Source organism: Mercenaria mercenaria, chromosome 8, assembly GCF_021730395.1.
Source record: "Mercenaria mercenaria strain notata chromosome 8, MADL_Memer_1, whole genome shotgun sequence".
Classification (NCBI taxonomy): Eukaryota; Metazoa; Mollusca; class Bivalvia; order Venerida; family Veneridae; genus Mercenaria; species Mercenaria mercenaria.
The window spans coordinates 65,483,986-65,493,709 of record NC_069368.1 but is presented as its reverse complement, the minus strand read 5'-3'; the positions used below and the strand labels follow the sequence as shown (position 1 = coordinate 65,493,709).

The window sequence follows — 9,724 nt, the reverse complement described above, 5'->3', positions numbered from 1 at the left end:
AAATGTCCATTTGATTTGCATAACGATCAATTTTAAAGAGATATGAATTCATAGAATTGCGTTGTCATAAACTAACAATTAAAAGAAAGATTACTGTTATCATTAAGGTGCAGAAAATTGAGAACTGGCTTGTGCTCCTACAAAATGAAATATCGTGTTAAGGTTAATGAATTCATTTTCTATAATGATTTGACTTGCGCATGATTTCTTTTCTTGATTCGACATTTTTAGAAACAAAAATTATCGTTTATAATATTTTAAAGAAAGATAGAGCCTTTAAACGTCCTTTATTTTTTGGCGAGCAAGAAGGTGAGCAAATTAAAAAATAAAACGTTATTATTATGTTTTTTAGTTTTATGTCTTAACAAGGTGCACAATATCCGATATGTTCGTCATTACAACAAATAATTATCCCCCTGTAATAAAAGCGAAAAGCGGGGGAAAATAAAGTAGTTACAATTTATTGTACCTGTTTGATGTAATAAATAAAAAATGCATTTTAAACACTCTTTACTTCTTTCACAATGCATTTGCAGTGAGAATATTCCCTTCTAGATGTTTTATGTAAAAGTTATTTAAGACTTGTAAAACAGTGCAAAACAATATCAACTTGAAGAATACAAACTAAGCATGAGTGTGACCATTTTGGATTGGAGAGCGATCGATTAATTCATTCAAAAGTGGCTCATGTTTATCTAAAGTAATTTTATTTAAAAAATACTTTGAGAAAGTTCAATTAATACATAAGTTGAAACGATGTCATTGAATATCTTATTTATCCCGGATATACAAATTCTACAATCATATTTGTACAGGTTACAGCGTAGTATAGTCAATTGTCAAATATACGCGCAATGAGATATCAGAGTATGTATATAAAGTCCCGTTTTTCTTTAGCATGTAGGCTATGTAACGTCGGGCAGTTAGCCTAACCAGTGGCCGGTACAAAGCTGTTTTACGCAAGTGTAACTATGGTTCATTAATGTATAATAACGGGAGGCTACGTTAAACATATACGGAATCTATATGTGGTTCACAAAGTGTGTACTATATGCATGGATAGAGAGTTGGGTGAGTGTTAGTTGTGTTGAACAATGAACTGATATTTTCGGGACGAAATACTATCGATACAATCTGCAGATGGTTATTTTATTAAGAAAATTTCAATGCTACCGTCGTATGTCAAAATTCCCAAGGTTATGACTCCTACTCCATTCTCCAATATTTGTACACAAATGCTATCGTTCCGACTGTGATACCTAATGGTGGAAAAGTCATGTTCTTGATAGTTCCAGATTGTAAAATCAAAATGATTGATTTCGTTTACTTTTTTGCCAATGGCTTTTTCAAAACTGCCAGCCATGTTTGGACTTTCTAAATCACCTAAAGGTTACTTTCCCCATCTCTTTAACCGACAAGATAATCAAACTTCTGTACTAAATCATTTACCGGATATGAAATATTACAATCCCGATGGTATAAAAACCGATTCAAGAACAGATTTTATGGAGTAGTATGAAGCCAATAAACACCCATCGTTTGATTTTAAAGAGGAAATATCAAAGAATTGTCGGTCAGATGTAGACCATGTTGTCTCAAATTTAGAGCTGACTTCCTCAAAGTTCCCAAGTTGATCCATTTAAGAATAACATTGCCATTGCCGCCGCTTGTTAAACACTGTTTAGAAAAGACTTTCTCAAAGAAAACAGTATTTGTATAATTCCTACACATGGTTACAATCCCGAACAGGTTCAATCTATGAAAGTCTTACAATGGGTTCAATACTAGTCTCATGCTTTGGGTATTCGTATACAGCATGCTAGAAATGGAGGCAAAAAGGTAATTGGACCTTACAGGGTAGATAATTATTATGGAATAGGAGATAAGAAATTCTTTTTTTAGAGTTTCATGGTGATTTCAGGCATGGTAATCCGGAATTATATTCAATGTCAACAGTAAATTCTGTCAATCAACTAACCAGGGGAGTTGTATCAATACACTTTGACAAAACAGGAGTATATAGAAGAACTTTGTTACACTTACAGTATCTATCTTGGAGTTTGAAAATGAATTAAAAGAACACACAGCAGTGAGGCCTTTAATAGGAGAGCTTGATATTGTAACTCCCTTAAAACCTAGAGATGCTTTCTTCGGGGGTCGAACACAGGCATTTACACATTTAAACAAGCAACTGATGACGACACTATCGAGTATAAAGTTGTGACATCCCTTTTATCCGTCATCAATAAGACAGGAAAAATCCACTGGGTCACACAAGTACAATTACAGAAAAAAAAATGCCGAGATTGGTAAATATGAAGGGTATTTAAGTGTTATGCTATTCCACCGTGTGACTTGTTCATACCTGCCTTGCCTTGTAAAATGAACAATATATTGCTACCATCTATGTGCAAGCTATGTTTTGAATCGTATCAACAAATTTAATGTTTGCATACAAACAAAGAAGGAGCATTTATAGGAACTTGGGCAAAAGGACGAAGTTAAAAACCCTTGATAAGGGATACAGGTTTGATTGCATTTATGAAACAGAGTACTTTGAAAAAAGTCACTCTATATGATCCTGTTGCAAGGGAAAGGGGTCCCATTACTTTATATGTCAACACATTTCTTAAAGTCAAGCAGGAAAAGGATGATTGGCCAAAATAATGTAAGACAGAAAAGAAAAAAAAAACAAATGTATCCCGGTGGCATCTTTTTCTGACGGTATAAGCAAACAAACGGATGTATTTATAGCACAAACCTTATAAATTAAAAAAAAGACTGTAAAACAGTAAACAACAAAGTGTCCTACCTATATTGTTTGAATATCTTCCTGAAAACAGGTTTTCATCCTTATCAAATCAAAACAAATATGGCGGCACTCACATTAGTATAATATGTGTATGACGTCATCACTTTCCGCCGATATGATGTAAGCTACAGTCACTGCCCAAAAATACCGCAATACATGTTTTTTCTTCAAAGTTTAAATTTGACACATGTCCAACAGTAACTAAACACTAAATTTGTAACGTTTTAACACTTCTTTTTGTTTTTAGCCGTTTTTTTTTATAAATGTTAACACAACAGAACACTATGTACAATGTAATGGCAAATGTTAATGTTACAGTTTACTCCTCTGTACCTGTGCACTTTGGACACAGGAAGGAGTCACCTCTTCTAATAACCCTGACTGGGGAACAGAATCCAAGGTGTACCCAGCCATTGCATTTATCACAGCATGCCCAAGAGACAATAGTTAGACTGATGCAATTCTTGAGCTCCTCAGGATGGATTTTTTGACAAATGTAGCACACATCAGTGTCATCTTCAGATTCAGAAGAGGACGAGTATTCTGTCTGGGCTGCCTGAATACCAGATGTACTCGGAATGGGTTCAGTAACGGTATGTGTTTTCTTTAAGTTAGTTTTCTTCTTATCTGCTGCTACAACTCTATTCCCTGGAGCAGTCTGCTTTTTTTTTTCAGACTTGGTTTGGCATTACTTTTTACATGTTCTTTGATTTTTTCATAGCCAATTTGTGCAGTAATAGGTTTTCCACTCTCAACATTACTTAAGGTATTTCTTACCTTTTTAACTGGAACATGTTTCAAAATTTCCCCACCTCTCTTTTCCAGGAAGAGCCTTGCATCAGTATTGCAGTCATCAACAGCAAGGGCCTGTTCTTGTTCATGGTTCTCTGTGGTATCAGGTGCTGGTCTAAAAACTGAAGCAGGTGCAAGAGCAGAATCTGGCACTACATTTGGGTTAAATGGATATACCCCACAATGTTTGAAGGCGGACTGGATGTTACTTGCAGAAAGAAAAGAAGTGTATGCCTTACAGCAAATCTTGCACACATCAAATCTGGTAATCAAACAACCTCCAGACTGTCGAAGGTGTTGATGACAGGCATGATTCCAGGATTTTTTCAAAAGGCCCGTAACAACTTACGTCCAGAGGCTGTAGTAAATGGCTACAGTGAGGGGGGAGAACAAACAAAACAATACCATTCTTCTGTGCCCACTCAATCAGCCCCAAGAAAACATGACTTCTGTGACCATCATACAATACGAGCACCTTACAACCGTCAGCCCGAGAGGGTAGGTGTGGCTCTAGATGCTCTGTCATATACTTTCTGAACACTTCAATGTTAGACCACCCAGATTCTGATACTGTTCCAGACGTGCCAGAAGTACAGCCTTCAAGTAGACCTGGAAGCATCCTTACACCAGGAAATACGAAAAAGGGAGGTGATCAATAAAACAACATGAACATTGTTTTATCATTTTATATGATATTTATATCTTTTTTATAGACAGATTACCTAATTATAACCAGTCAGTTATAGATTAATTACCTAACTATTATCAGTCAGTTATATTAAGAATTTAGTATTGCAACAACTACATTTTTTGCATCTAACAAATTGTTTGGAAAAATTATACATAATACAAATTAAAAAAAATCTATGTATATATGATTGTATATTTCATGTATGTTAACTATAAATAACAGTATGCATTAAAAAATTGCAAATTCTTAAGTGAAAATATCTTAATTAATAGTGCAACATAAAAAATACGTTATGTGAAAATTTACTTGGTTTCCAACAGCATTTCCTCCATCAATCACAGTGACTGTTTTCGACTTTCCACATGTAACAGCCTGTGGTTTATAATGAATACCTGTGACAATTTTTGGTGGCCTATGTTCAAGTGAAAGACCTTTCTCATCAATATTATAAATGCAATGTGGTTTATCTTTTAAGTTGTATTTGGTGAGAATTTTGTTTAGTTCATTAAAGTACTGGTCAATAGCCGGGCGGGTTGCACTTCTTGCCATCTCCAAAGATCTAGGTTTCACAACTTTAATGCTAGGCCATCGGTTCAGAAAGTTATAAAAACACTGTTTAGAAAGAGGTTTGTCTTGTTCTCTTAGGCCAAGATGCACAGCATAATCTGAGGCTAAGTTAATTGTTTCCTGCCGGATATATCCAAAACCAATCTCAGCCATTGTAATAAGGTGTTGACTCAGAAATGCTTCCTGTTCTTGTGAGAATAGAGGAGGAGTACCAGACTTAAGGACATCTACTGATGTTTTTCCCCTTATTCTGTCTTTTAATGTTGTAATTGGTATGCCAAATGGTTTGGCAACACGTTCCACAGGTAGATGGTGTTCTTTTACTATGTTATATGCATCTGTAACACCCTGAGTGATGTAAGTAGTTCTGTACTTCCTCTTAACAGTACTTTGAAACTACAAGAAAAAATACTACCACTCATAAGAAGGTAGGTAAAAATGGATCGAATTTTTGGAAACACCCTGTACATGAAACACAAAAGTTGATTATGTCATCAATGCATATGATGTCACAATGCAGACGAGGAATGTTTTGGTTATTGAAAAAATACTTTATAATGATGAATTTTATGATTTTTTAATTGGAATTTTTGGAATTAACAAAAGAACATGTAAGAAGGTAAGTTATATATTTTTTAGAGTAGAATTACTTGTCTTATTTCCATTTTTTATCCGGCTGTCAAAATGAACGAAACTCCTCCCCCTGTTTACAATGCGGTCAAATCAAGCGTGAAATATCGTCTCGCGAGATTACAGAAAGCCCTAAATGCCAACCGTCAGAAAGACAAGTACGTCGGAAAGAGATGCCGAAGGGATATATTGAACAGTGTTATGAAAAAGAGGAAGTTCAACTTCATTATGACAATATAGATAAAAACACGGAAATGTGTGCTTTAGCTAAATTAATTTTGGGGAGCATTTGGCCTTGCTGGCGACATTTTGTAAGTGAAAGTAGAAGTTTTAAAAGTCTATATTTAGATAGCGATTTTTATATTTACAATTGTTATGATGACCACATCGCGACTACACCCTATGTGTTTTGAGAAAAAAAAAGTTTACGAAACGGACTTGGTCGCGTCAGGTGTCAGACAGCCGGTTAGCTTAGTCGGTAGAGCACTCGCCCTGAAAGCGAGGGGTCCCGGGTTCGAGTACCGAACTGACTTCACAGTTTTCTCATCCTGTGGCATTCGACCCTATTTGGATGGCTCAGCAAAATGCTTGTTGAAACGAATCGTCTGATTGGTTCAAACAGAAATAGATTTGCGAAAAAAAAGCAATTCCGGAAATCCAAATATACAGAAAGATGAATGTGAATGGGTCTTCATCAGATCTTTGTTTAGAATATCAAGTACTTTAGTCAGTCAGATTGCTGTCTACTCGACCGAATTGTCATGCGTATTAATTACAAAATCCTGATGAGACTGAGAAACAAACTCACTGTAAAATAAAAGGTTTCCTTTGAATTTTAATATCAAATATAAATCAATTTTGAAACAATTTAGGGCATGATTATTGGTCCGTCAAAACAAGTCCGTATGGATATTGTGTTTATATATATATATATATATATATATATATATATATATATATAAATCAAATAAATAAAATGACTTCACATGTGTTTTATATATATATATATATATATTGAAACGTATATATTAAAATGTAATGAGTATTGTTTGCTATCATTTCATAATTTCCGATATCTAAAATGGAGGTCAATCATACGTCATTTAGTTCAAATGAGTCACATCCTGAAAATTGACTACACCCAATCCAAGATTACGAATTTGTAGAAACAGAGAAGGGAATAAGTGGTCTAGAGTGCCATCCTCTACCACTCTTAGATTGCTGGGTCAGTGAACCATTAGTAAGCAATCAGTTTCAATCATTCGAAGGTTCCCCTTGGCTACCAAAGTCGCCCTTTAACGTAGGTAGTCGACAAGGTCCCCACCTGGAATGGATGAAACAATATATTTCCGGCAGAGCCCACAGCGGGCGTCATATCTACCTCCTCAGAATTCAGTCGATAGTGCTGGAAACAGTACCAATTTAAGTATCTCACCCAGCACTGAACACCAATTGGTATATTAGTTTTGTACAAATGTATGTGGTGACAAGTCTAGTACCGTGTATTAAATGTGTAATTGTAATTTGAATTTGTGTGGCGGTCTTGGTTCTACATGACGTCATCAAGGTTATTGATTGTAAACATTATACCCCTGATGAAGGCATTGAAAGCCGAAACTAGTTGGGAATAAATTAAAAACCAGTTTGAAGTTGTTCTTCCGTTTTCAATTGTATTATATCTTATACTGAAAGAACATAGTATCTACATAGATCCTTCATTCACTATGGATTATACAGTGGAAAATAATGTGAAACAGATTGAAAAACTTTCTGACTTTCAAATGAGAAAAGCGATGCACATTCGGTTTCTGGAGAACTGTTTAAGTGAAGGAGTATCCCCTAATGTATGTGGTGAGAAGTCTAGTACCGTGTATTAAATATGTAATTGTAATTTGAATTTGTGTGCCGGTCTTGGTTCTACATGACGTCATCAACGTTATTGATTGTAAACATTATACCCCTGATGAATGCATTGAAAGCCGAAACTAGTTGGAAATAAATAAAAATCCAGTTTGAAGTTGTTCTTCCGTTTTCAATTGATTAATATCTTATACTGGAAGAACATAGCATCTACATAGATCCTTCATTCACTATGGATTATACAGTGGAACATAATGTGAAACAGATGTGAAACAGATTGAAAAACTTGCTGACTTTCAAATGAGAAAAGCGATGCACATTCGGTTTCTGGAGAACTGTTTAAGTGAAGGAGTACCCCCTAAAGGACTTCAACTAAGGCTTCAAGTTGGCGATAACAGCCGTTTACAAAATGTGGTCAATAGAGTTCTGCAGAAAACATCCTTGGATATAACAAGGTTAGTGTGTGAAGTACATAGCAAGCAGCTTAATGATTCTAAACCAAACATGATAACTCTAGAATCAAATCCTAAAGAAGTATTAGAAGATGACTCACTTTTATATAGATCTCAATATGTGTTTGAAAAAAATGAAATAAAAAAGAACATGACAACTGAGAAACAAAATAAGAAATTGAAAAGTCTCATACAGTCAAGAGATTCACAAATTAATGGTACTGAACAAAACGCAGCAGGGAAAATCACCAACAATGTTAGAAAATCATTGGATAAAAACAAAGGGACAGCAATACCTGATAACAAAAAAAAGAAACCATCTAAGCTAAAAATAGCAAGCAACAGGAAAGAGAAAAAACAAGCCGTCTGTTCATTCAAGTGGAACTAAACAACAGCAAAAGAGAGACTCTGCAACTGAAACTAACAATCACAAACAGAAAACATGTAAAAGATAGATCAAAACAACAACAGACAAACAGAATTGAAAACAATTCAACTCAACAGTCAAGAAACTTGTCAGCCCCAGGCAACGCTCCGAGAAAAACATACGCGAATGCCGCACAAGGGGATTAAACAACAACAACAACAACAAACAAAAGGAAACACTCCAAACAGCCATAACAGAAATGTTAAAACTTCTGCAAAAACTAAAAGAAACAGAAGATTTGAAAGAATCCAGAACAGAAAGCAATGGAGAAAGCAAAAGAAGATTTGGAAGGAAATTCAACATGGAAAAGAGACGGTTTTAAATCTGTCTAGCCGGACCTTAACAAATACAGAATACCAACTTTTAGGAAAAGGTTTGAAATTTTGTTTAAAACCGAAACCACATGTTGAAACTGAACTTAAAAAATATTTTTGAATTTAGTAGAAGACTCAGACTTAAAGAATGTTTTGCTCCTACACCTAATGATGGTGATGATAGTGTTGATTCCACATATTTTGAAAAGAATTACCCCCAAAAAGAGGACATATAAAGAAACAACATTTATCCCGCCAGCAGGACGTGATACATCATAAGATTTTTACATTGATGCGATTACACATGAACTGTTAAAAACAAATAAAAGGTATTATTTTCATTCAAATATTTCGCAAGATGAACAAACTGCACTGAAGTCATTAGCACAGGATGATAACATTGTTATAAAAAAGCAGATAAAAGCTCTACTATTGTTATAATGAACCAAAGTGACTATAGTGCCGAGGTCCACAGACAATTAAATAATGAATTGTACTATAAAAATCCAGATTATAATCCAGTGCAAAACTTGCAACAAGAAATTCTTAATACTTTGAATTCAATAGATTGTAATGATAAAGAACTATTTCGAGTGCCATACAATGTAAGAACTCCACAATTTTATGTTCTTCCCAAAATTCACAAAGAACATAATAATGAATTGCCATTAGGTTTTCCGGGCAGACCTATTGTATCAGGTTGTAACTCAATAACTGAAAATATTTCTGCATATCTTGATGGAATTTTGAAACCTCACATGGAAATTTACCTTCTTACATTAGGGACTCTGCAGACTTTATTACTAAACGCAAAGCAGTCCCGACTTTAAAGGACAATGCTTTTTTTGTTCACTTTACAGCAATATTCCTCATGCAGATGGTATTGACGCTTGCAAATTTTTCTTGCAGCAGAATGGTAATACCAAAAGCAAGCTTTCTATTGAATCTATTTGTGAGTTGATAAATTTGGTTTTAACAAAAAGTCTTTTTCAGTTTGATGGAGAAAACTTTCTGGAAATCCATGGTACTGCTATGGGTACTTAAATTGCTCCAAGTTATGCTTCAGTTTTTATGGGCATGCTTGAATCAGATTTTTTACAAACCTGTCAATATAAACCTCTCATATGATTTAGGTTTTTGGATGATATTTTCTTTATCTGGGAGCTTCAGTCGTTCATA

General features: G+C 34.7%; 1 long non-coding RNA gene across 1 annotated transcript; it reads left to right on the top strand.

The window, feature by feature from the left end:
* Nucleotides 1-637: 637 nt before the first annotated feature.
* Nucleotides 638-4,524, top strand: LOC128559074 (uncharacterized). Its single transcript, XR_008372121.1, has 3 exons — nt 638-1,071; nt 3,131-3,405; nt 3,638-4,524. It is a non-coding gene; the product is annotated as an uncharacterized LOC128559074 (long non-coding RNA).
* Nucleotides 4,525-9,724: the final 5,200 nt, after the last annotated feature.